Source organism: Grammomys surdaster, unplaced genomic scaffold (genome assembly GCF_004785775.1).
Source record: "Grammomys surdaster isolate TR1022 unplaced genomic scaffold, NIH_TR_1.0 139, whole genome shotgun sequence".
Taxonomy (NCBI): domain Eukaryota; kingdom Metazoa; phylum Chordata; class Mammalia; order Rodentia; family Muridae; genus Grammomys; species Grammomys surdaster.
Window position 1 is genome coordinate 6487998 of NW_021604597.1, and position 22066 is coordinate 6510063.

The 22066-nt window shown below is 37.3% G+C and overlaps 1 protein-coding gene and 1 pseudogene across 1 annotated transcript in view; one reads left to right on the forward strand and one right to left on the reverse strand.

The window, feature by feature from the left end:
* Window positions 1-22066, reverse strand: part of Nbea (neurobeachin) — a 513393-nt gene that overhangs the window by 484269 nt on the left and 7058 nt on the right. The gene's annotated exons all lie outside the window — the stretch shown is intronic.
* LOC114618050 lies at window positions 1578-1695 on the forward strand (annotated as a pseudogene).

Below are 22066 nucleotides of genomic sequence, written 5' to 3' on the forward strand. Positions count from 1 at the left end.
GTGCAAGTGTTAGGGAGTAGCCAATCATTTTCTGATTAGATTTGATACCTACTCTACAGAAGGAAATTCATGTGTGACGCTGTAAACCTAGTCAACCACCCGCAGTGGTTGAAGGTCTTAGGGAAGCTACTGCTATTGTTTTACTAAAGGACCATGATATGATCATCATTGCTTTTGAAATATCTATGCTTGTGGCCACAGATTAGTGCTGCTGTCAATTTTCATCAAAGAAGTTATTTTCCAATTGTCCATGGTGACTACAGACTCATAACTGGTTGTAAAGAACTAAGAATAAATGAATGGTAGATGCTCAGCCATCAATAGGACATCTACATTGCCCCCGCCAAGGCTAAAGCCACTTGGTTTTCATAAACACTAATCTTGTCAACACCCAATTCCGGAACAGGAAGGAGCTCAGAAAGTCTCACCACTCCCAGTCAATTTTTTTTTGGTAAATGCTTGAGGATGATGGAGACAGGCATTTTTTTTTTAATGTAATTCTAAGTATAGCATCTGGGAAATCTATCAATTACTATGTCAAAAGGAACTTCTGAACATGTAGTCATCAGGTCAGAAGTACAGGTAAGCAGTCTTAAAGTGTGAGTCCTTTAACTTACAATATTTATACTGATTCCAAGTAATTAAGTTCGAATTGGAAGATTTTGCCCTTACCTTTCAATGTTGTTCTACACTAACTTCAGTATCAGTCCCGCAATAAGTTCTAGGATACCTACTTGGTGTCAGAAAATTTGTATTTCAAAATAATGTCTTCTCATTTGTAAGACTGCCTGTGTGCTATTATCACAGTGCTGAATAGTTACAATAAATGCCATGTGGCACACCAGTCTGTAAAGTCTGTTTCTTTATAGAAAGTTTGCTGCTTACAGAGTCTTTTTCTATTCTATGTACTTTTGTCCTACATATCTAGCCAGCTGCCTAATATATTTACATATTTGCATATGTGTAGATATGGAATCATTTCTATTTCCCCTAGTATATGTTGTCTAGTGGATGTCAGTGCACAGACTTCCTGCTTACAACCCAAAACTTAACTCCTCCATGCAGCAGTGCTAGAGAGGTGAGGCCCACTGGGAAGGTTTTGATTCACAAAAATGGAGCCCTCTGGAATGTATTAATGCCTTTCTCTGCTCAAGTGAACTTTTATCTCATGAAATGCATCAGTGATTATTGTTGTAAGGGTTTTTTCTCTTTTACATACACCCTCTTGCTTCTCTACTTTGCACAAGTAGAAAAAGCATGAGAGCCTCACCAGAAGCCACCCAATCTTGAAGTTTACAGCCCCTACAACTATAAGCCAAAATACACTTCTAATTTGTATAATAACCACCCAACTTTAACTATTCTGTTATAGTAACAACAAAACTAACTCAAGTCACTACTTAAGATCACAAGTATAATAAATTATATGTTTAGCACCAATTTACCAGCATACAGCTGACAGAAGTTTAATAATCCAAACAAGGTGTTTCTTAAACCATGTTCTTATTCCATGCTTCTTACCTTTTCACTGACTACTTTAACAAGACCTATGTTATGTTTTTTAAATGCTATTTAACCCTGCCCCTAGTGGCATAACAGGTATGGCTGCTGTGTCACTTGTGAGTGGCAGAGAGAGGAGAAGCTAAGCTCAATATTCTGACCTATGAACAACTGAATGATGAGTAGCTTAACATTTGCAAAAGAAAGCGAGCCTGAGATGACCACCAGTCCTGCACCAGGCAGGCCTTTCTGGGCTCCCAGGACAGGGAGCAATCCAGACAGTAGAAGAACCCCACCTGAGACTTCAGGCCCCAGGGCAGAAGTAAGACTGAGACAGATGACCCTAACAGGGGCCAGATAGGCAGGAGTGAGCCCAAGAAGAACACCAAACTGGCACCATGTATAAAGTAGCTTTTATTCTTTAGTAATAACTGTCATCTGGAGGCTTACTGCCTCTGTCTGTTAACCTAGGCCCAGTCCTAGAAGCTTCTTGCCTCTCTGTACAATCTTATCTATGCTTGGAATGTGTTCAGCCTCTGAGACTTACTCCTGGATAAGGTCACTCTTTCTAGTTCTTTCAGAGCTCTGGCTGGCTGGCTCAGGTCAGCTGTTCTGGTTCAAACTCCTCTCCAAACTGACTGAGTCAACCTGGCTTTTCTCTCAGCCTCTGACTGAATTGCTCTGTTTGTTGTAACTTTAATTTTTTTCAAATCCAATTTTTAATGATGGTTCTTAAACTCTTTAACATTCCTTGTAATCCACCATCCACCAGGGGTAGTGAGAAAACAAAGGACATGGGGAAGTGGACCTGTTTGGAAAGGTTCTTTGGAGCAACTCCCGTCTGTGTTGTCTGGAAATCAGCAGTTCAGTTCACAGGACAGCAGGCAGTGGCAGCTCGATCCACTTGCAAACACCTCACAGATACAACAGCAGTCCAGTTAGGTAGTGTCAGGTTACCAACAACAGTATCAAGACCTAGCAGAGACAGCCAGGCCTCAGCCTCGGCTCAAGTCTGCAGGAGAGATCAACAGGAACACCAGGAGTTTTGAGCTGTGCCTCTTTCAGGGGGGGCGAAGATCAGAAAAGACATGAGACCCACAAGTGTTACACTGTTAGCTCTGCCAGCAAGCCAAGTTCTATCTCTGTTGCTAGGTGGAGTCCTATTTATACCGTCCAAACATCACATGTCCTCCTCGTGCCTTGCCTCAGCTCCTGTCTTGCTTCAGCATGGCTCTTGCTTCTCAGCATGTGTCTTGCCTCAGCACATGCATCCAATCAGCCTTGGAAGTCCTTGGAAGCAACAACAAACTGTAGCACACCACCAGAAGTGTTTTGGTGTGTTTCTCTATATGGCATCCCAACAAAAGCAGCTTAACTACACAACATAAGGTGGACGAATACATACCTGTCCTTAGCAAAGAATCTTTTATCACGTGTTCTATCGCACACCTGCTTTAGCAGACCACCCTCTCTGTGCTTCAGCGAGACGTTCCTTCACAAGTCTGCTTTAGCCTTTCACCTGTGTCCACTTTAACGAAACGTTTCTTCACTTGTTTGCACCAGCAAAACACCATTCAATCAACTTTCCAAAGAACCCTTAAGTTTCCACTTCATATCCCCCTTTCTGTCTAAGATTGTCCTTTTCTCTAACATTAAAAATCTATATACACAACAGAAATGGTTATATGAACCATCGCATTTTCAATAAATGGCTTATGTACAATATAGTCAAACAATAGTCTAACAAAACAACCTTACATTTCTATCAGCTGTTTCATACTGTTGCTGTAATATGCCTACTAGTCACTGACACAGAAAAATAACTCAGAGCAGGGTCATGCTGACCACAAACATAATCCCTGTTATGTCCTCTATGTTATAAGGTTTCCTAATCTTAAGAAATTCCAAAACTATAAGCTTCACGTAGGACCCATCAAATTAAATGTCAATATGAACTATCATGTCTAAAACGGTTTGAGTCAGAGCTGAACACTAGCCAACACTTCCAGTACCTGCATGTGAGTTTTTGTTTTGGTTTTGTTTTTTTTTCCTCTTGGTTTTAGGCTTTATAAGCTGGCCCTGAGAAATGTCCAGCACAGAGCTTTGAGCTCTTGAGCCTGAGCTTTTGGATCAGTCTTTAAGTGTGTGTTCGATAAACCATCCCTGTCTAAGATCAGTGTTCATATGGTTTGTATCAACTTTAGGATTCCAACACAGACTATGCCTGTGATGATCCCTGTTGCACCTTAAGGCATAAGGGAAGCACAGCACTCCTGAGGCCACTCCTGAGAAGACTCCAAACACTCAGAGACCTCAGGTACCACAAAGATGAGCAAGTTAAGTGGTGGAGAAATGGAAGGGAAAGAGAAGCAGAAGGATGTGGGCACAATAAAGAGAGGCATAAGACTCTGGAGACTCAAGGGTAGTGAGAAACAGCATGATGTGAGTAACCAGTTATGCCACCTGGAACCAAGGTAGGGTCCTGTTGTGTGCTGCCAATGTGGGCTATGCCTGGGTCCCTAACCTTGCAATAACAGTGGTCTTTTACTACAAATACCAGTCAGATGTCCCTGATCTGGGCTGCCATGTCATGTCAATGGCTGAAGGTTGTGCAGAACTAGCTCCACCCCACACTTGAGCATCCTGGGAGAGCTCGCTCTGGGGACATGAAAGCAAGAGACCTGACCCCACCTCTAGCCCACTGCAGTACCCTGGAGATCAGGCTCCACACATTGCAGGAGTTGCAAGTGAGTCTGTCCAGAGGCTATGGAAATGGAAGCGTTGACTCGACCATTCATCTAACATGTAGTAGTATAGATGAGGGAGGGATGGCCTCCTCCCGTTTACTACCCACCACCTGCAACAGGCAGAAGACCTAGTCCCAGGGTCATAAGAGCAGGACAGATGGCATCTGTTCCTCATCAACTATAACACCCCAATGAGCACGCTCTGTACCTTGTCTGGGCAGAAAAGTAGAGCTAAACATAGATGTGGGGCTTGCAGGTGGGCATGAGTGTGAGAAAGCTGGTCCCACCTTTGACTGCACCACCCTTCTCACCCCTTTCCACCTATGGCAGGCATGAGAGCTGGTCATCAGCAAGGAAGAGCTGTCCCACCCCCTCACCTGGGCAGCACAGTATAGCCAGCTATAGGTGTGGGGCTTGCTGGTAAGCTGACTCTGAGGGCCTGTGTGTGGGAGAACCAGCCCTTCTATAGATCTACTGTGCAGTGGCGTCAGTGAGCACATCAGTGAGAGATAAATCCCCTTCCTTCCCTTTTGCCCTCACCATCTGCAGCAAGCAGGAGAGCTGGCCCTAACTGTCATGAGAGCAGAGGAGCTGGCTCTTCCCTTCACCAACTTCAGCACTCAGGAGAACAGGCCCTGAACCTGACTTGTTAGAGCGGACTCTGATGGTGAGGGGAGTGAGTGAGCCAGCCCGGAGTGTGTGAGCATGGGAGAGCTGGCCCAACAATCTGTCTGCTGTGCAGCAGACTGGGTAAGGGAGAGATGTCTTCCCTATCCACACCCCTTGCCACTGATGGCAGGTGGAAAAGCTGGCCCAAGCATAGGGTTATAAGAACAGGAGAGCTTACCCTGCCCTTCACCTGCTACAGCACTCAAGAAAGCAGGCTTGGTACCTCACCTGGGCAGCAAGGTAGAGCTGGTCCTGGTTACAGGGCCTGATGGTGAGCCAGCCCAGAGACTGTGAGAGAGGAAGAGCCAGTAGGCTGACCTACTCAGATACCTCTCAGGCTCAGATCCAGGGTTTTGAATTGATCCACCCCAATATCTACCCCATTGATGAACTCCTAGAGTGTATAAAGGGGCCGATCCCACAGATTCAAAAGTACAGGATCTCCATGACACAAGGCAACAACAGGATATCCAGGAGTCTCAGTGAGGTTCCAGAATTGACAGAGTACCAGAAGCCAGAGTCCTATACCAGACCAATGACTCACTGCAATGAACATTTGCAAGCAAAGAAGTATGAACAAAAATGGTACGCTGTGGGACACACTGTGACACATGGCAGCTTCCACAACAACTTTTTATTCACTGTTGGTGGAAGGAGGTTGCAAGGGTGGAGGGCAGGTGCAAGTAGAGGAAGGGGGAGTAGAATTGGGGTACATGATGTAGAGTACATAGAACCAATGAAAAGTTTTTTTTAAATGCTATTTTCAAAATCAGATGATTATCATATTAAAGTCTACAAAGACAACAACTGTCACCTAACCCAACTTCATTTCCACTCAAGCAAAAATAAAATAAGGTCTAGAATGCGATGACTTACCAATGAATTAGCAGATTAGGATGCAGATCCAAAGCTATCATATTACTAAGGACAGCAAACTTTTCAAATATTACAATCAAAAGGAAAATAATAACAAATAAAATAAAGATATTTTTACATTCCATCCAAAGAATACTCTAAATGTATGCTACTTGGAGTGCTATACAATGAGAAGGCTGCAGTAAAGTCACCATACTACCTCCTACATCACCAAAGTCTTGAGAGGTGGGGCTGAGTGCCCTCACTGAAACACAGTATGCTTAGTCATACAACTGACTTGAATTCTGACCCAATCTTCCTATCTCCTTTAGGACAACAAACACCTCATGAATATTCAAACCTTATGAGAACCACATTTTGAATAGCATTGCACTACATGCGCATTCTGTACAGAAACTGTTAAAGAGACACTCTATATCTCTCATATACACAGTTTCCATTTGAGAGAGGAAAAAAGGAAAGTAGCATCTTTCTTTTAATGTTTTCAAATGAATGAAAAGTATGTATGTACGGAAAAACGGATGGATGGACACAAACATTCATATTTATATCGTAGATCTACAAAGAGAGTGAGAGAAAAAAAAGGCTTAGTTAGAGAGGTGTAATATTTGGCTCAAGGGCATAAGGCAAAGTAAAGACTGAGCCAGGACTGGAATTCAAATTAGTCAAACTAGGAAGGCCAAATTATTTATAGAAAACCAGGACACAAAAATACTTTGACTCAAAACTATTTACATAGTGATTTGTAAATCTTAATACAAGAGAGTTAGGTACATCAGCTGCTTGTTTTAAAGGAGCTAATAGCAGCAAATGCAAGATCAAGAAGTCAACACAAAACTGTCTCCTTTAAGAAAAAATCTATAGGAGAGTGAAAATTTAAACTCAGATCTAAAGTATAGATTAGGATTTGCTGAGAGACAAAACACTTACAAAAGGACAGTACAAGTAAAACCTGAACCCAGAAATGAGTCAGGTTTTAGAGGGAATTTCATTTAATAGATTTTAGTTCGTTTGTTTGTTTTGTTGTTTGCAATTGTTATTTTGTAATATTTACAAAGATTTAGGAGTTGAACATCCCTAATTCAAAAACTACGTATGTTCTTAAGTTTTAAGTAGGACACATTTCTTTCAAATTTTCAGATTAAAGATGTTCAACCTGTGGTTGAATGCACTGTGAATGCAATTTCCTTCTTTAGAATGCCTTTACTCCACTCAGTCTACTCAGCAAAATCCAATTGTTCCTCTCAAGCCAACTGCATGGAGCTCCTCCATCTTCAAATCTGTCCTCAGTCCTCCTAACGTAACTCTCTATGATGTTGCAGTACATCCAATCAAGGTCATAAGCAAAGAGAAAAGGCAGAACCAGGAGCTCAATTCTAAATTTAGATTAGTCATATCAAAAAGTCCTAGCATGATCTAGTTGGTTTTTTTTTTTAATATACACATTAGTCTCACTGGAATTCAAGGCCACTCTTGTCTACAGAGCAAGATCCAGGACAGCCAAGGCTACTCAGAGAAACCCTGTACTGAGGAGGAAAAGGGGGTGGGGAGTGACAAACAGAGACACCTAAGAATCTGCTGATATACTCTACCATGTTAATGGAAGACGAAAGCATGAATTACCAGCTCAAGGGGGCAGGAGGAGACAGTTATCCAAATTACACTGACAGTATCCTATGCAAGATGGGTAAGGAGGACCAACTCGCCTTAGCACTCAGATGCTGCACATCACAGTGTTGTGCCTGGGCTTAACTCCTCTTTAGTACTAACTTGGTCTTTCTGGAATCAAGAATTTACCTATAAATAAGCCCAGTAATCTAAACGTTCTCGATTTTTTCCTTCACAACCTTGCTTCATTCTGCTTCACTTCATCCAAAATACAGTTGGCTCAATACAAATAAGAGTTTGCAAATTCTCTTCAAAGCAACCCACACCTGCCTAGAAATAACTTCAATTTTGTACTTATTATGAAAAGCACTCTCAACGTGCAGAAACAAAGCAGACACACACCTTGAACAGGACCAAAGTGTTGAGGGGGGAGTGTTGTGAACAGAACTAAAGAACATGTACACCCCAAGGAGATTCAAACACACTCAACCCTAGAAAGTAAGAGCAGATGTTTAATACAGCTAAAATATGCAGAACTTATGAGAAACAATTAATATCATGCATGCCATATATATCATGTTACTGACCTTGGTGCTTATAAACTAAAAGTAGACATTGAATGATTTTGCACCAGGGTATACAGACAGATTCTTGAGGGCTTAAAAAACCAAAATTTTAATATACTGATTGTTGCTTTAGAGAGATACTACAGTAGTCTACAGTTCCACACTTAGAATTTGAAACATCAAACAAATCAAATTCTAAAGATTTTTTTTTTTAATTTAAAAGCAGTACAGAACTGGAGTGTTGGATTGGCAGTTAAGAGTACTTGTTGCTCTTGTAAAGAACCCAGATTCAATTCCTAGTGCCCAGAAAGATCACAATCTTCTGTAGCTCTAATCCCAATGGAACTGATACCTTCTTTTGATCTCAGTGGGCACCAGGCACATACATACAGACAAAATACACATACACATAATTTAACTATATATAACTATGTATGTATGTATGTATGTATGTATGTATATTCTAACCCTAACCCTATCCCATATATATATATATATTCATATCTATATGATATATATATATATATAAAAAACATGCATGTGTACATACGTATTTAATTTTAAAGCAGCAAACATAGTGAATGCTGCCCTCTGTATAAAATCTAAAAAGGGGAGAAGACTAGTTCTTTTATCCTCAGTTGTCTCACCTATAAAACACTAGCAAACTTAAAGCTAACATGTAGACAATTTAGCACAGTGGCTCTTAATATGAGCTTAACAGAAATTTAGTAGTCATGGTGGTAGTCATAGTAGTTGTAGTGGTAGTAGTAATAGTACTGTTTCACAAAAGAAAAGAGGTTTCCACTTCCTGGGATATTACAGCAGATTTTTAAGAAGACAGAATAGTACTGAAGTAAAAAAAAGCACACATTAAAACTGTACTCAAGGTGACAGCAGTGGACAATGTTTTTGAGAGCACAGATTAATGCACACAAGAATAAAGATATGAGGAAGAAGAAAGGACCAAACAGAAGGATGGAAAAGGATGGAGGAGGTATTAGAGCAATACAGACATAAGATAATCTAATGCAAAGTAGGTTATTTTTTGGCAGCCAAATAAATCTTCATAAAAATGTTCTGTTTTCCAGGTAAACTTAGAAGCTTTTTCTTGACTTCTGGTTGTGATAACAGCAAATACATGGACATCTATGAAAATTCACATAAAACTTTTTACAGTAGCTGAAAAAACAGCAGGTTTTTTTTCATTATTTCATTAAGAAACACATTCTGACAGCATAAAGAATATATGTTGAAAAAAAACCTGCCATCTCACTGAAAAAAAAAAACCCTCCTAACTTAATTCTACCAATTGCTTTCAATCAACATTTACAATTTGCCCACCACAGTATCTGCTGACAATAAAACGCATTTTAATTTGTTGCTATATTGATTTCCATGAATTATTTAGACAATTTTTACCAGAGCAAGGAGAACAAGCTTTTCCCTTGTGACATGTGGGTTTTAAATTGTGCTATTAAGTCAATGCCATTAGTTAGGATGAGGTTTACAGACACATAACAGGAAAACCCAAAATATGAATGGCTTGGACAACATAAAAACCTTGTATACATGTGTACAGTCATGTATGTAAGTATATATAGAAATACAGCAATCAAGAATATGTTCCTATATTTGAAATAGTTCATTTATTTTCAAAATAGTTCATTTATTTCCTCTCCAAACAAATGGTATCCAATAAAAATCTAACATGTCACAAATTTAACTCTCATGCATCTATTTAAATTTTCTATCAACCTCATTGAGAGAAAATAAATAAATAAAAGAAAACAAGTGAAGTTAAATTCATTTTTAAAATTTAAAAATCTAAATTCCCAAATTATCATTTCAATATGAAATTACTGAAATATCTTATTCTTTGTATCTAGTCTTCAAAGTCCTCATACTCGCAAAGGCTTTTCTTAACTCCCTTCGAAGAGATCTTTCTTCATTATGAGGAGCTATCTCATCCACAACCTGCAGCCCAAGGGGTCATATGTACCCAGGATGGCTATTAATGTGGCCCAACACAAAATTAGAAGCTTGCTTAAAACAAATGAGATTTTGGGGGTAACTTTTTAACTTTGATTGCAGAATTCTTGAGCATGAAGTTTGTGAATGACAATGTCATGTCACAACAGAAAAAATTAGGACATGCCTATTTGGGTTAATTTCTGTCAAGTAATTTACATATTCCATTGCCTATATCTGTCAATCCTACAGTATTATAAACTCCACATCAGAGATTATAATGTAATCACATATTTACAATTTCTACCAATCTATACAGTAATTATTCAGTAAGTGTCTGTAATAATATGTACATTTTATAAGTATGTGCACATATTTTTATATTTATGTAAATATATATAAACTTGAGGTCTTACTGAAAATGAATACATATACTCCCACCCAATAGACCACTATTAAACTGATAGTTGAGGGCCACAGAAAAGTAAGTAGGAACATAAGAGCTAGATAATCTATAATATAGTAATCCATCCCAAATAACTAAATCCAATAGAAAGATTATGTAACTGAATAATAACTTACTCATATATAGTATCTGTGTATTGATAATAAAGAAAAGCTTTTGTAAGAATTCTGGCCTTTTTTCAAAACAGGATACACTTACAGGGTCCCTCTTTAGCAACTAATACCATCTCACAAGTACAATAAGGCTGATTATTACACTTTATTCCCATAAGCTTTTATCCTTCTACATAAAGAGATATTAGGTTAACACTGTAAAGTATATAATTCATTGTATAGATTCAAGCCCCATTAATTTTTACTCTGATAGATGTCTATATTCAATATTTTCTAAGTAGGTCATTTTCAATTTATTTCATAGTTTGGTAGCATAATTTTCAATGTACTGGGTTCAGATATCATTCTGAATGACAATTCATCGTGCACTAACTAAAATACATTAATTTATCTTTCAGAGTGAACATCAGTAATCAGAGTAGGCGTAATTTCCAGTTTACATACATGTTCTCTTTTAATGAAAAAACTCAGCAAACCTGACTAAAATTTGTTCAACATACCCTCTATACATTTATTTATCAGTACTCTCATTAAGAAAAAAATCTTTACAGCTACTCATCCTGACAAATACAAACAAGGACAAATAAAGGCAGGTATGGTACAGCCAAGCTTTAATCCCAGCACTCAAGAGGCAGTAGCAGGGAGATCTCTGTGAGTACAAAGCCAGTCTGGTAACAGACGACAATGACAACAATGATGGCGATGACGAGGATGAGGATGATGAGGAGGAGGAAGATGAGGATGATGAGGATGATGAGGATGATGGGTAAATAACTGAAAGGTTGCAATTTGAAGAAAAAAAATTGTTCTTGAAGAGAGGAGAAGGGGACAAGATTTTCTTATAGAAAAAAAATAGTTGACAAAATAGTAATCTCACCAAATCAGCTAAGAAAAAATAAATAAACTTACAGAAAAGAGTAAATGAACTGAGAACTTAAAGATTATTTCTAATTTCTGAAGTACAATAGTGTAAGTTTAATTTTTTTTCACAAATGTTCAAAGTTCTTGCTTCTACTTTCACAATCAGTGAAGGGGCAGGTACTAACAACAAAAACAAAAAACTTAACTCCAGTCCTATGTATTTCAACCAAAACTGTACTCATGAGTTAACACACCATCATGGCTATCTCTTCAAAACTTGACCTACTATTTTATAAGTTGGCAGTTAACAAGTATTTACTATGTATCATGCCTAAAATGGCTCAGTACAAGGCTCAGCAAGGATATCTTTGCTTATTATGTCCTCCAATCAAAACTTGAAATGTTCAGTCTGCCACCTACCTCTTACTGATGAGCATCCTTTAATTCATTTTGAGAGGAAAATTTTTCTGCTCCAAAGGTAACAGGTGACTCTGTGATAATTGTGATCTATGACTCATAAGGATACACTTGTCTTTTCAAGTTTACAAATATAAGGCCTACCAATGGAATTAGCTGCAGACCAAGAGGGGAAGGAGAGAGAACACAGGCTTCTGAAAGTTCTCTTCAGATTTTCTCTCTCTCTTTTTTTTTAATATAATTTATTTATTTATTTTCAAATTGTAATTTATACTCATTCACACAGGGGTTATAAACACAGAAAGGCAGGCTGTGGGGAAGGGGATGAACACTGTGGGTGTTCAGGGGGAATACAGATATTTTTCAGAACAGGGTATTGGCTGGGTAAGGGTTCAGGGGACAGGTCGCTATGGCTCTGCCTATGATTTGCTTGTCCTTATCTAAGTTGGTATTATCCACCAAGGCTACCTATTTACAAGGTCTATGACTACTCAGGCTGGTAAATTGTCACAAAAACTGATTTTCATATGTGCACTGCCACATGTGCGTGTGTGTGCATGTGTGTGTGTGTGTGTATAAATTTTAAAATGTACTTTTTAAAAGAATGATCCATCTTCAAATATTGTGTTATAAAATGTATATAAACCATGTTTTCTAGAAGCTTATAAAATAAACTTAATTTTTTAAATTAATTGTTTTTTCTTGTTTTTTTTTTTAATTTAAAGTATAGACTGTTGAATGTAAGTACCCTATCAGTTTCCAACTCACATAGTGAATTGCAGGGCTTTTGGTTCAGAAGAATGATGAGTTGGATATTCAATACAGTACTGAAATCACTATGTGTAACAACCTTTGAGAAATTGACTGCTGTTACCCCTACAGTGTTTTAGGTAACAAGATAAAAATAATGAACCTGAAAAGGTTGCTGGTCTCTCTTCCTTCTGTGCCTACTCAGGAGAATCATGGCTTTCTTGCTCAGTCTTCCCCTCTCCCATCCTTTGGGACTACCTTGTCACTCTAATTATTTTAGGCTTTGTAACATAGAGAGACAAAGGAATACTATGAATACAAAGGTTAGGGCTAGTATGGGTTATATGGAGAAGTTCCAAAATAATACAATCAAAAGCATCTCTATGAGGGAGAAAAATGAAGAAAAATAATTTTAAAGAAAGATGACTATGGTCCATATACCTATTACACATCATATTTACAAAACAAAAGAATCTATAGAAATTACTTTTTCTTACTTACAGCCCATTTCTGTCTCTTTTAGAACAATGAGCAGATCATGAGTCTCAGACACAACACACACAAATATAGCCACAGTATCTCATCTGTACTGCTAATAGACACTGGTTGGGATCACAACCTCTGTCTGACTCACTAGAGACATTATGATAAAGGAAATAAGGCAGACACAAAATAACAAACATTATGTCTTTCCTCTTAATATGAGATAGTCAAATTCACTTTGAGAGAAAGTAGAATGCAGCTGCTAGGGAACTGGGGGGGAGCATAAAATGTGCTAATTTTTATCTATTCATTTTAATTTTCCCAGAATTATGACAAACTCAAAATTATAGTCATTACTTTTTCTACTATATCATACTTTTATTTTATACATCGTTTATCCAGTATTTATTGAATTCTTGTTAAGTACAAGAGTATGTAATTATTCTGAAAGAGTATGACAAAATATACCTTTCAACAACCAATGCAAAAAGAGGAGGAGGAAAGAGTAGATAGGAAAAACAATCATCCCCTGTGAGGATTCATTTATCTGTCAACTAGACTGAACCATGGGTACAGATCCCCAACGTAGGTAACTAATGAGTGAGTTAAAAGCCTAAATATAACAAAGAGTCTGGCCCTCTCACTAGCTGACTCCCAAGTATTTGAGCTAGGTTATGGGGTCCTTACAAGCACCTATCTCTGGCCTTTATGTAGAACTAACACGGTCAGTTTTGCTGGTTCTCAAGTCTTTAGATTTAAACAAGTACATCATCAGCTGTTCTAATTTCAAGTTCACCAAATACGTAGTTAGGACTTCAACTCTGTAACAATATGAACTGATTTTTTTTGTATAAAATCTTTCTTGGTTAACATACATAAAATCTCCTACTGGGTTGAGTCTGTTTGTCAGAGACAGGCTACAAAAATAAAGCTCCTGAATAATGTAGTAAACTGGGCCCTAAGAAATAGTGCTACCTCCGATGAGCAAGCTTGGCAAAATCAAAAACCTAGTACTAGAATGATGAAATATTTCTTCAAGAAAAAAATAAATTGTAGTTAGCATTAGGGGCTCTGTGCAAACTTTCTTGTTTGGAGAGCTATTCTATTCTTGACTTTATTTCTGGGGAACAGTTACTGGCTCAAGAAAAAATTGACAAATCAACCCACAGAGTAAAGATTTCTCCAAACAAAATTTCATTTATATTTCTACAATTTTACTTTTTAATGTTCTAATTTTTCCTTTTGTCCCTCTATTACCTCTCCTGAGCTCTGAGTTATTTGAAGGCAGAGATTACAAAACTGTTTTTATACAGCCAATGAATGTCTTAACTCTGCCACTAGAACACTAGCTTGATTATTCAGTAAATTATTTAATGATCACTTTTAGTATTTTGACCAAATTTGATTTAAAAAGCTTGCTTCTACTTGAAAGTTACAAACCGGAGCCACAAATAAACTAAAGCAAAGGGAACTATAATCATTAAGACAGAGGAAGAGAATGCTGGACTGGGTCAAGTCAAGAAACTAGTTAATTCCTAGTCTGTGAAAGACAGTAGTATATTGACCAACATTCTCATCTAATCAAGTGACAGAGTAGTCAGACTCTTCACCACATCTGGAGACATCATAGCCCCTTCCCTATCTTAAATGTTCAGATAACTTTCTTTTAAACATGAACCACACTTATATAAACCTAGATGTCACTAGCATCCTTCTACTTGTAAAAATCAACACAGAAATGCTTAAAGCAAATGGACAATAAAGATATCAAAAGAATCAGCAAGTACAAGAAAATATTCATTCCTAAGTAGAACATGACCAAAACAAGCCAACTTACTGCATTATAACAAAGGTGAAAAAATACTCAGGAACAAAAAATGTCATCAGACACCACAAAATGTCAGGTTCTGTATTAAGGGCTCAAAATAGCAAGGTAAGAAAGATAATACTTTCTTTGGGAGGGATTCTAATTCTCTAGATAGTTCAACTAGTAAACAAATAATTAGAATGTGTAAGTGTTGAATCTGAAGTATAAACAAAACATAGGAAAAGGCTGTATGGGAGGAAAAGGTTTTAGGGGGATACCAGGAAAGATTTTGCTTAAATAGCTAATAACTTATAGCTGAGTCTTAAAAACACAAGTGGGATTTTTTTAGTCAAAAAGGATATGAGAGCTGAACAATAGTGATAATTTCATAGGTCATATGCAATACAGCAAACTCTTAAAAACAGAGTTATTCTTACATAATTCATGTTGCTTAAAAAATAACAAATTCTAGAACTATGAAAAAAACTATTTCCCAATAACAGAACTAATTCTCTGTAAACACAGAAAAACCTGTTTTACTTGGAAAGACAAAGATGTTTTTTGATGCCTTTATATCTCAAGTGAAGATGACTCAATTGAGATACAAAGATTCAATTAATGCTGCTAGCACACAGCAATATATATCATCACCGCCATCAAAGAAATTATATAGTCTAAGCAACAGCAAACTTAGAAATGGAAGATCTAGTTTTGAGCATCATTCCTGAAGCTAAGCAGCACTGTAACCTTAGACGACCCACTGCCCTTAACCTCAGCAGACTGTGTGACAATAAATCCCCACTTACTCCAAGAGCTGGAAGAGGCCATTAAGAACAACAGTGTGAAACCAAGATCAACTTATAAATGCCAGTTCCTCCCCCAAATTTGAAAAGTTCAGCATTACAGTAGAAATGCTTATACATCAACTCTAACCACAAGTTATTTCTGTAAACAAAGGAAAGACCTTGTTAAAATGAGCCACATCTAAACATTTATAGTCCCATTAAAATTTTGTATCAATGACTGTTCTGTATTAGCAAACTGAGAGAGAAATAATAATAATTAGAAGTTACATTATTTGTTTCATTCAAGTAAGTATGGTGGTTCAATGTATATTCAAGCACGAGTATGTGGTAGTTCTTAAACTACCTCTAATATTCAACAAGAATGGCACCAAGCCTACTTTTTCTCTGTATTTCTCTGTATTAATCTGTACCATTAATTCTGGTTCCAAATACTATCCAAATGATCCAGTTTGCCTTGTAAAAAGGTAAAAAGAAAATTAAAGACACTTATATACTGTATGATACATAATTTTCAAACTCAAAAATATCTTACAATATAGTTTTTGCTAAGTAAATTTTATATGCAAATCCATCCAATAATCCTGCATGCATTTTTATTTCTCTTCAGCTTGTCTTGAGCCACCAATGGGAAGCATTCCCATGCAATATCATCTCTTCACACAATGGTGCTTTGGGGATAATCTCTAGGTAGCATATTTTATTTAATAATAAGGAAGAACCTTTCTTTTAGAATCTAAGGATTTAAGTCTAGAAAAGCTATTTAGTTTCTAAATAATCTTGTCTAACTCTTTCCCTTTTTCATAGTCTTACTTTCTGAACTTACAGAACTATCCTTTCTGTAAAGGATAATATCTACCAAAGAAACAGTATTCTATGGGTTAGACTATGCAGTTCTATTTCACACCTGCAGTGTAAAATGTCAGTCAAGATATTCACTGAAATTATTTTCTAAAACTATGTGATCATAAAATGCCATTTAATCCTGTAACTTGCCCCTTAGGCTTGTTACCCAAGCACTATTCTAACTCCCAGAGGGAAGTATTATCTGCCTGGGATTATCATCCATGCCTACTGTTTCTCCAAGTAAGACACACCACATGAGGAGGGAACAGATGCAACAGGTTCCAGAGCAAAAAAAGAGTGCTACTTCATGCCTATTCTGTTCCCATTTTTCTACCATCCTTAAAGTAGAATATTAGAAAAGATGGGAAAGAGGAGAGGAGGGAAAGGAGGGAGGGAAAGGCAGAGGGGAGAGTGCCATGGGCAGCATTTGAAATGATTACAGGATTCAGGAGGACATGAGATCTTTCTGATAGGTTCCCAGACTCAGGTATTTTTAATCTGTTTTAGCTGTTACTCTTTTTTTAGACTAAGAATGTGGACAACAATAAGTAGTAAATACAAAATTATCTATGTCCTAAGCTTTTTGAATGTAATAATTTCATTTTATATTCACAATAGACTAATCAGGCTGATAGCCACTTTAGAGAAACATAACATAAAAAAAAGAGGAACAAAAAATGTATGACTATAAATTGTATAATAATTATAGCATGGCTATAAAATTATTTAAGTTTTTTCCTACTACTGAACCATTAAATTGCTGTTAATTATTTTATAACATTAACTACATTCAGTGTAACCTGTCCAAGGGTAAATTTCCTAAGCTAAAGAAGCCTTGGGCTAAAGATTAAGTCCAATTGGTACAATGTTTGCTTAGATGGATAAGACCCTTCCTTCAGTTCCCAGCATCATATAAACAGGATGTGGTGAAGTACACCTGTAATACCAACACACAAAAAAAGTGCAGGCAGACAGATTAGAAATTCAAGGTCATATAGTAAACTCTAGGCCAACTTATATCAAAAATAATTAAACAAAATACTAAGAATTAAATACAGCAATCTCAAATCCTTGATAAATATTGCTAAAAGGAACTATAACATTTTCTTGCTCAACAACAGTACTCAAGATTGTTTTTAGTTTATTCCCTAACAAACGATAATCATTTTGTTCTTGCTACTACCTCATGTTCTTGCTTAGTTGAACTGAACGCTGATAGCAATTAACAATGTTTATTTGTCCTTTTTGAAACATACCAAGACCTTTGACAAATCCATACTTCTACTGTTTGTCCTATAATACTTAATGCCCTAAGGGATATTTTTCAATTTACAATTTTAAGTATTAAGATTCTTTTGACATAAAATCGTTAGAACCAGGACTCAAAAAACACAAGCAAAATGGGAAGTGGATTAGTTTAACTCAGTGAAACATCTATCTGAACTTATAACCAACTGACTTGAGGTATTCCATAGACGCCCTCTGCGATCCACCTCTTGGTTCAAGTATCTTTGTGCTACCTATTATGAAGCAGAGTTCACCTTTTACTGTGGCAGACTGCTGGCCAATAACACATTTACATTTTAACATTTTAACAACTCCACTGAAAATTTCTGCATCTGAATAAAAATAAGTTTTCTAACTGTTTAAAAAGTACAGCTGCATTTTGTAAACAGTATCTATTGCTGAAGAATCATTTGCCAGTTTTTGTATACAGTCCAAGGAAACCCCAAAGTACAAAATGAGAAAATATGATTCCTAAAATGAGTATCAGGAAATCTTAAACTGTTAATAGCAAAAAAGACCAGATGTTAAGCAGCGAAAGCCTGAAACACTCTGTAACACTCAGGTCATATCACTCACGGATAGACAGACAGACAGAGCTGTTTTGATACCAATATTTTTACTGTTTTTATCTGAAACAGACAATGTGTTCACCATCTTTTCACCATTAAGTGGAAAATAAATTTTAAAAAAGACAATGCCAAGTTACTGCACTTGAAATTTTAATGTTACAAGCATTACTCTTGGTCTGCTCAAAACATACATCCTTCTCAGTCATTAACTTCCTAAGCTGACAATATGTAAGTATGTAAGAAATTAAAAAGTCAAACATCCCCCATATAATTAATATGCAATAGTTTAAACATACATACACACACATAAGCACACATGCACACACTTGCACCCCCTATACAAACACACACAAAAACATGATTGTTGTTACTTAACCAAACAGACTGTAAATCGGTCCCTAATTCTAGGCGTATCCATGATCACAACAGCCATAATTCCACATCCTGGCAAGTGGAATTCTTTAGCCAACTAATTTTGGAAGCTTCTATTCGCTTTGTTAGAAAACTTCACTTTTCCATTTTCTTCCCTAAAAGATTTTCCAGCAGTCAGCTCTACTGCTTAAGCAGCCCGCTTCTTTGAGATGTCTCAGAAGCTTTAGAATGAGCACTGCCTAAAGAAAACTCTGGACAGTTAAAACAACCCTGAATGATGAAGAACTGCAAAAGGCATCACCAAATCCAACTTCAAGATGTACTACAGAGTTACATTAATAAAAATGCATGGTATTGGTACAAAAACAGACACATTGATCAATGGTACAGAACTGAAGGCCCAGACATAAGTCCACACAACAAAGAACACCTGATTTTTATAAAGAGGCCAGAAATATACACTGGAAAAAGAACATCTTCAACAAATGATTAACATCAAACTGTACAGTTGCATATAGATGCAAATAGATCCATACTTATCACGCTGCACAAAACACAACTCCAAATGGATCAAAGACTTCATCATAAAGCCAGATAAACTGGACCTGAGAGAAGAGAAAGTGGGGAATAGCCTTGAAGGATCTGGCACAGGAAAAAACTTTCTGAAGAGAACACCACTGGAACAGGTACTGAGATTAGCAATTAATAAATGGGACCTCATGAAACTGAAAAGCTTCTGCACTGCAAAAGGACATCATCATTCAGACAAAGCTGCAGCCTACAGAGTGGGAAATTTTTACCAACTCCACATCCAATAGAGGGCTAATATCCAAAATATATAAAGAACTCGAAAACTAGATATCAAGAAAACAACCCAATTTAGAAATGGGTACAGGTCTAAATAAAGAGTTCTCAACACCCACACTCTGGTGTCATCCCCTTCCCCAAATCCTGCCTTTTTGTGTTTATAACTCCTGTGTGAATAAGTAAAAATCACGATTTGATTTAAAAATAAATTTAAAAAAACTAAATAAATAAATAAATAAATAGCTTTCAATAGGGAAACCCAAATGGCTAAGAAACTCTATGTTCAACATTTTAGCCATCAGGGAAATGCAAATCAAAACTACTTTGAGATTTCATCTTACACCTGTCAGAATGGCTAAGATCAATAAAACAAGTGACAGCTCATACTGTCAAGGAATAAAGGGCACACTTATCTATTGCTGGTGGGAGTGCAAACTCACACAGCCACTATGGAACTCAGTGTGACAGATCCTTGGGAAAATGGGACTCAATCTACCTCAAGGTTCAGCCATACCATTCTTGTGCACATAGCCAAAGAACACTTCATTCCACCAAAGACACTTTTTCAATCAATGGTCACTGCTGTTCCAATTCACTAGAATTTGCAAACAACCTAAGTGCCCCTCAAAAGAAGTCTGAAAAAAGAAAATATAGTGCATTTGCACAATGTATTGTATAATGTAGAGAATAGGGAACTACGGTGAACAGATAGATCTGAATAGGAAATGAAAATATCAATAGTTATAAATGGATGGGGAGTCTAGAATGAGAGGATGAAATGGGGAGAGAGAGGAGGACAAGAGAGGGAATTCAGGAAGAGATAGTCAAAATTAAGGGCCATCTGAAGAGTAATATACAAACCAAATACAGTAGAAGCTTGATATATACATTATATGCAATATAACTGATATTGCCCATTTATGGGCACAACAGAGCCCTAACTGGCCATCTCGTGTCACCAAATGAAACTTCCAGGATAGAGACTGGGTTATATCTAATTGAGCTGTTGGTCAAAGAGGTCCAATGGAAATCCTTAAAAAATGCTGTCATCAAGACTATAGGATGCTCTCCACAAACTGCCACCAAGGCCCCATTGCTGAAGACAACAGCTATATAATCATCAAACATGGAGAAATGGAGCAGGTGACTACATAGGATTTTATAGGGTTGTTTCCATTTTCACCTTATGTGCTAGTGTCTTTGGTACAGAAAGGTACTCTGCATGCTACCAAAAGAGAAACATAAACACCAACACGGCCACAGACCCTTAGATTGACAAAACCTGCAAGATATGCAATGGTGGCCCAAAGCTTATGAGAGTCACCAACTAATATCTGACTTGACTAAAGGCCACTCCACAAGATGGAACTCATTATTCAACACTGCTTAGGTGAACAAGAACCTGAGACTAGATAACCCAGAGACCTAGGAGAAAACCAAATACTAATGTTCTAGGACGAAAGGAAGGAGGGAAGGAGGGAGGGAGGGAGGGGGAGGGCTCCAAATGACATTGTGCTGTACTCATAGATCAGTGTCTTGCTCAGCCATCATCAAAGAAGCATCCTCCTGAAGCAGATGAAAACAAATTCAGAGACCCACAGAGCAACATAATGCAGAAAGTGAGAGACCTTGAAACACTCAGCTCTAAAAGGAGTATCTCAATTAAATTCTTCCTCTGGAGGTTCAGGGAACACTGAAGAAGAGGAGAAAGAGTGTAAAAACAAGAAGGGATAAAGAACACCTAGAAAGCAACGCCCTCCAAATCAACATGATTAAGGCACATATGAACTCTCAGAGACCGAGGTAGCATGCACAAGGCCTGTATGGATCTACAGCAGGTTCTCTGAGTATATATTATGGCTTCCAGTTTGGTGGTGTTTTGTTTTGTTTTGTTTTGTGTTTTTTGTTTTGTTTTGTTTTGTTTTGTGTTTTGTTGTTTTGTTTTGTTTTGTAGGATTCCTGACTGTAGGAATGAGTGCAACTCTGTTTCTTGTGCCTTTTCTTGGGATCACCTCCTTCTGTTTGTTTGTTTTTGTCCAATTACAATGTGTTGGTTGTATCTTTTATTGTATCCCTTAGACGTCTTTTTTCTAATGAGAGACAGGAAGAGAGTGGATCTAGATGGGAGGGGAGGTGGGGAGGAACTGAGAGGAGTAGAGGGAGGAGAAAGCATAACCAGAATATATTATGTGAGCAAACAATCTGTTTTCAATAAAAGGAAAAAAGTATAATCATTAGAATATAACCCATTTAGCTTTTGGATATTATATCTAAATTAAAAGAATTGAAGATAGAATATTTTCTTCAATTGCTCTTTCCTGTATGAATGGCCATTATCTCTGCTCTATCAAACATACCAGACTGATTTCCACAGTTTCATTAGATACAATTTCAGCTACTACTGTGACATTAAAGTTTGCTTTTATATGCAGATGTGTTCTAACAGAAACATGGATAATAAAAAGCTTACTGGCAGAAAGGAAGAAAGGAAGAAAGGAAGGAAAGAAGGAAGGAAGGAAGGAAGGAAGGAAGGAAGGAAGGAAGGAAGGAA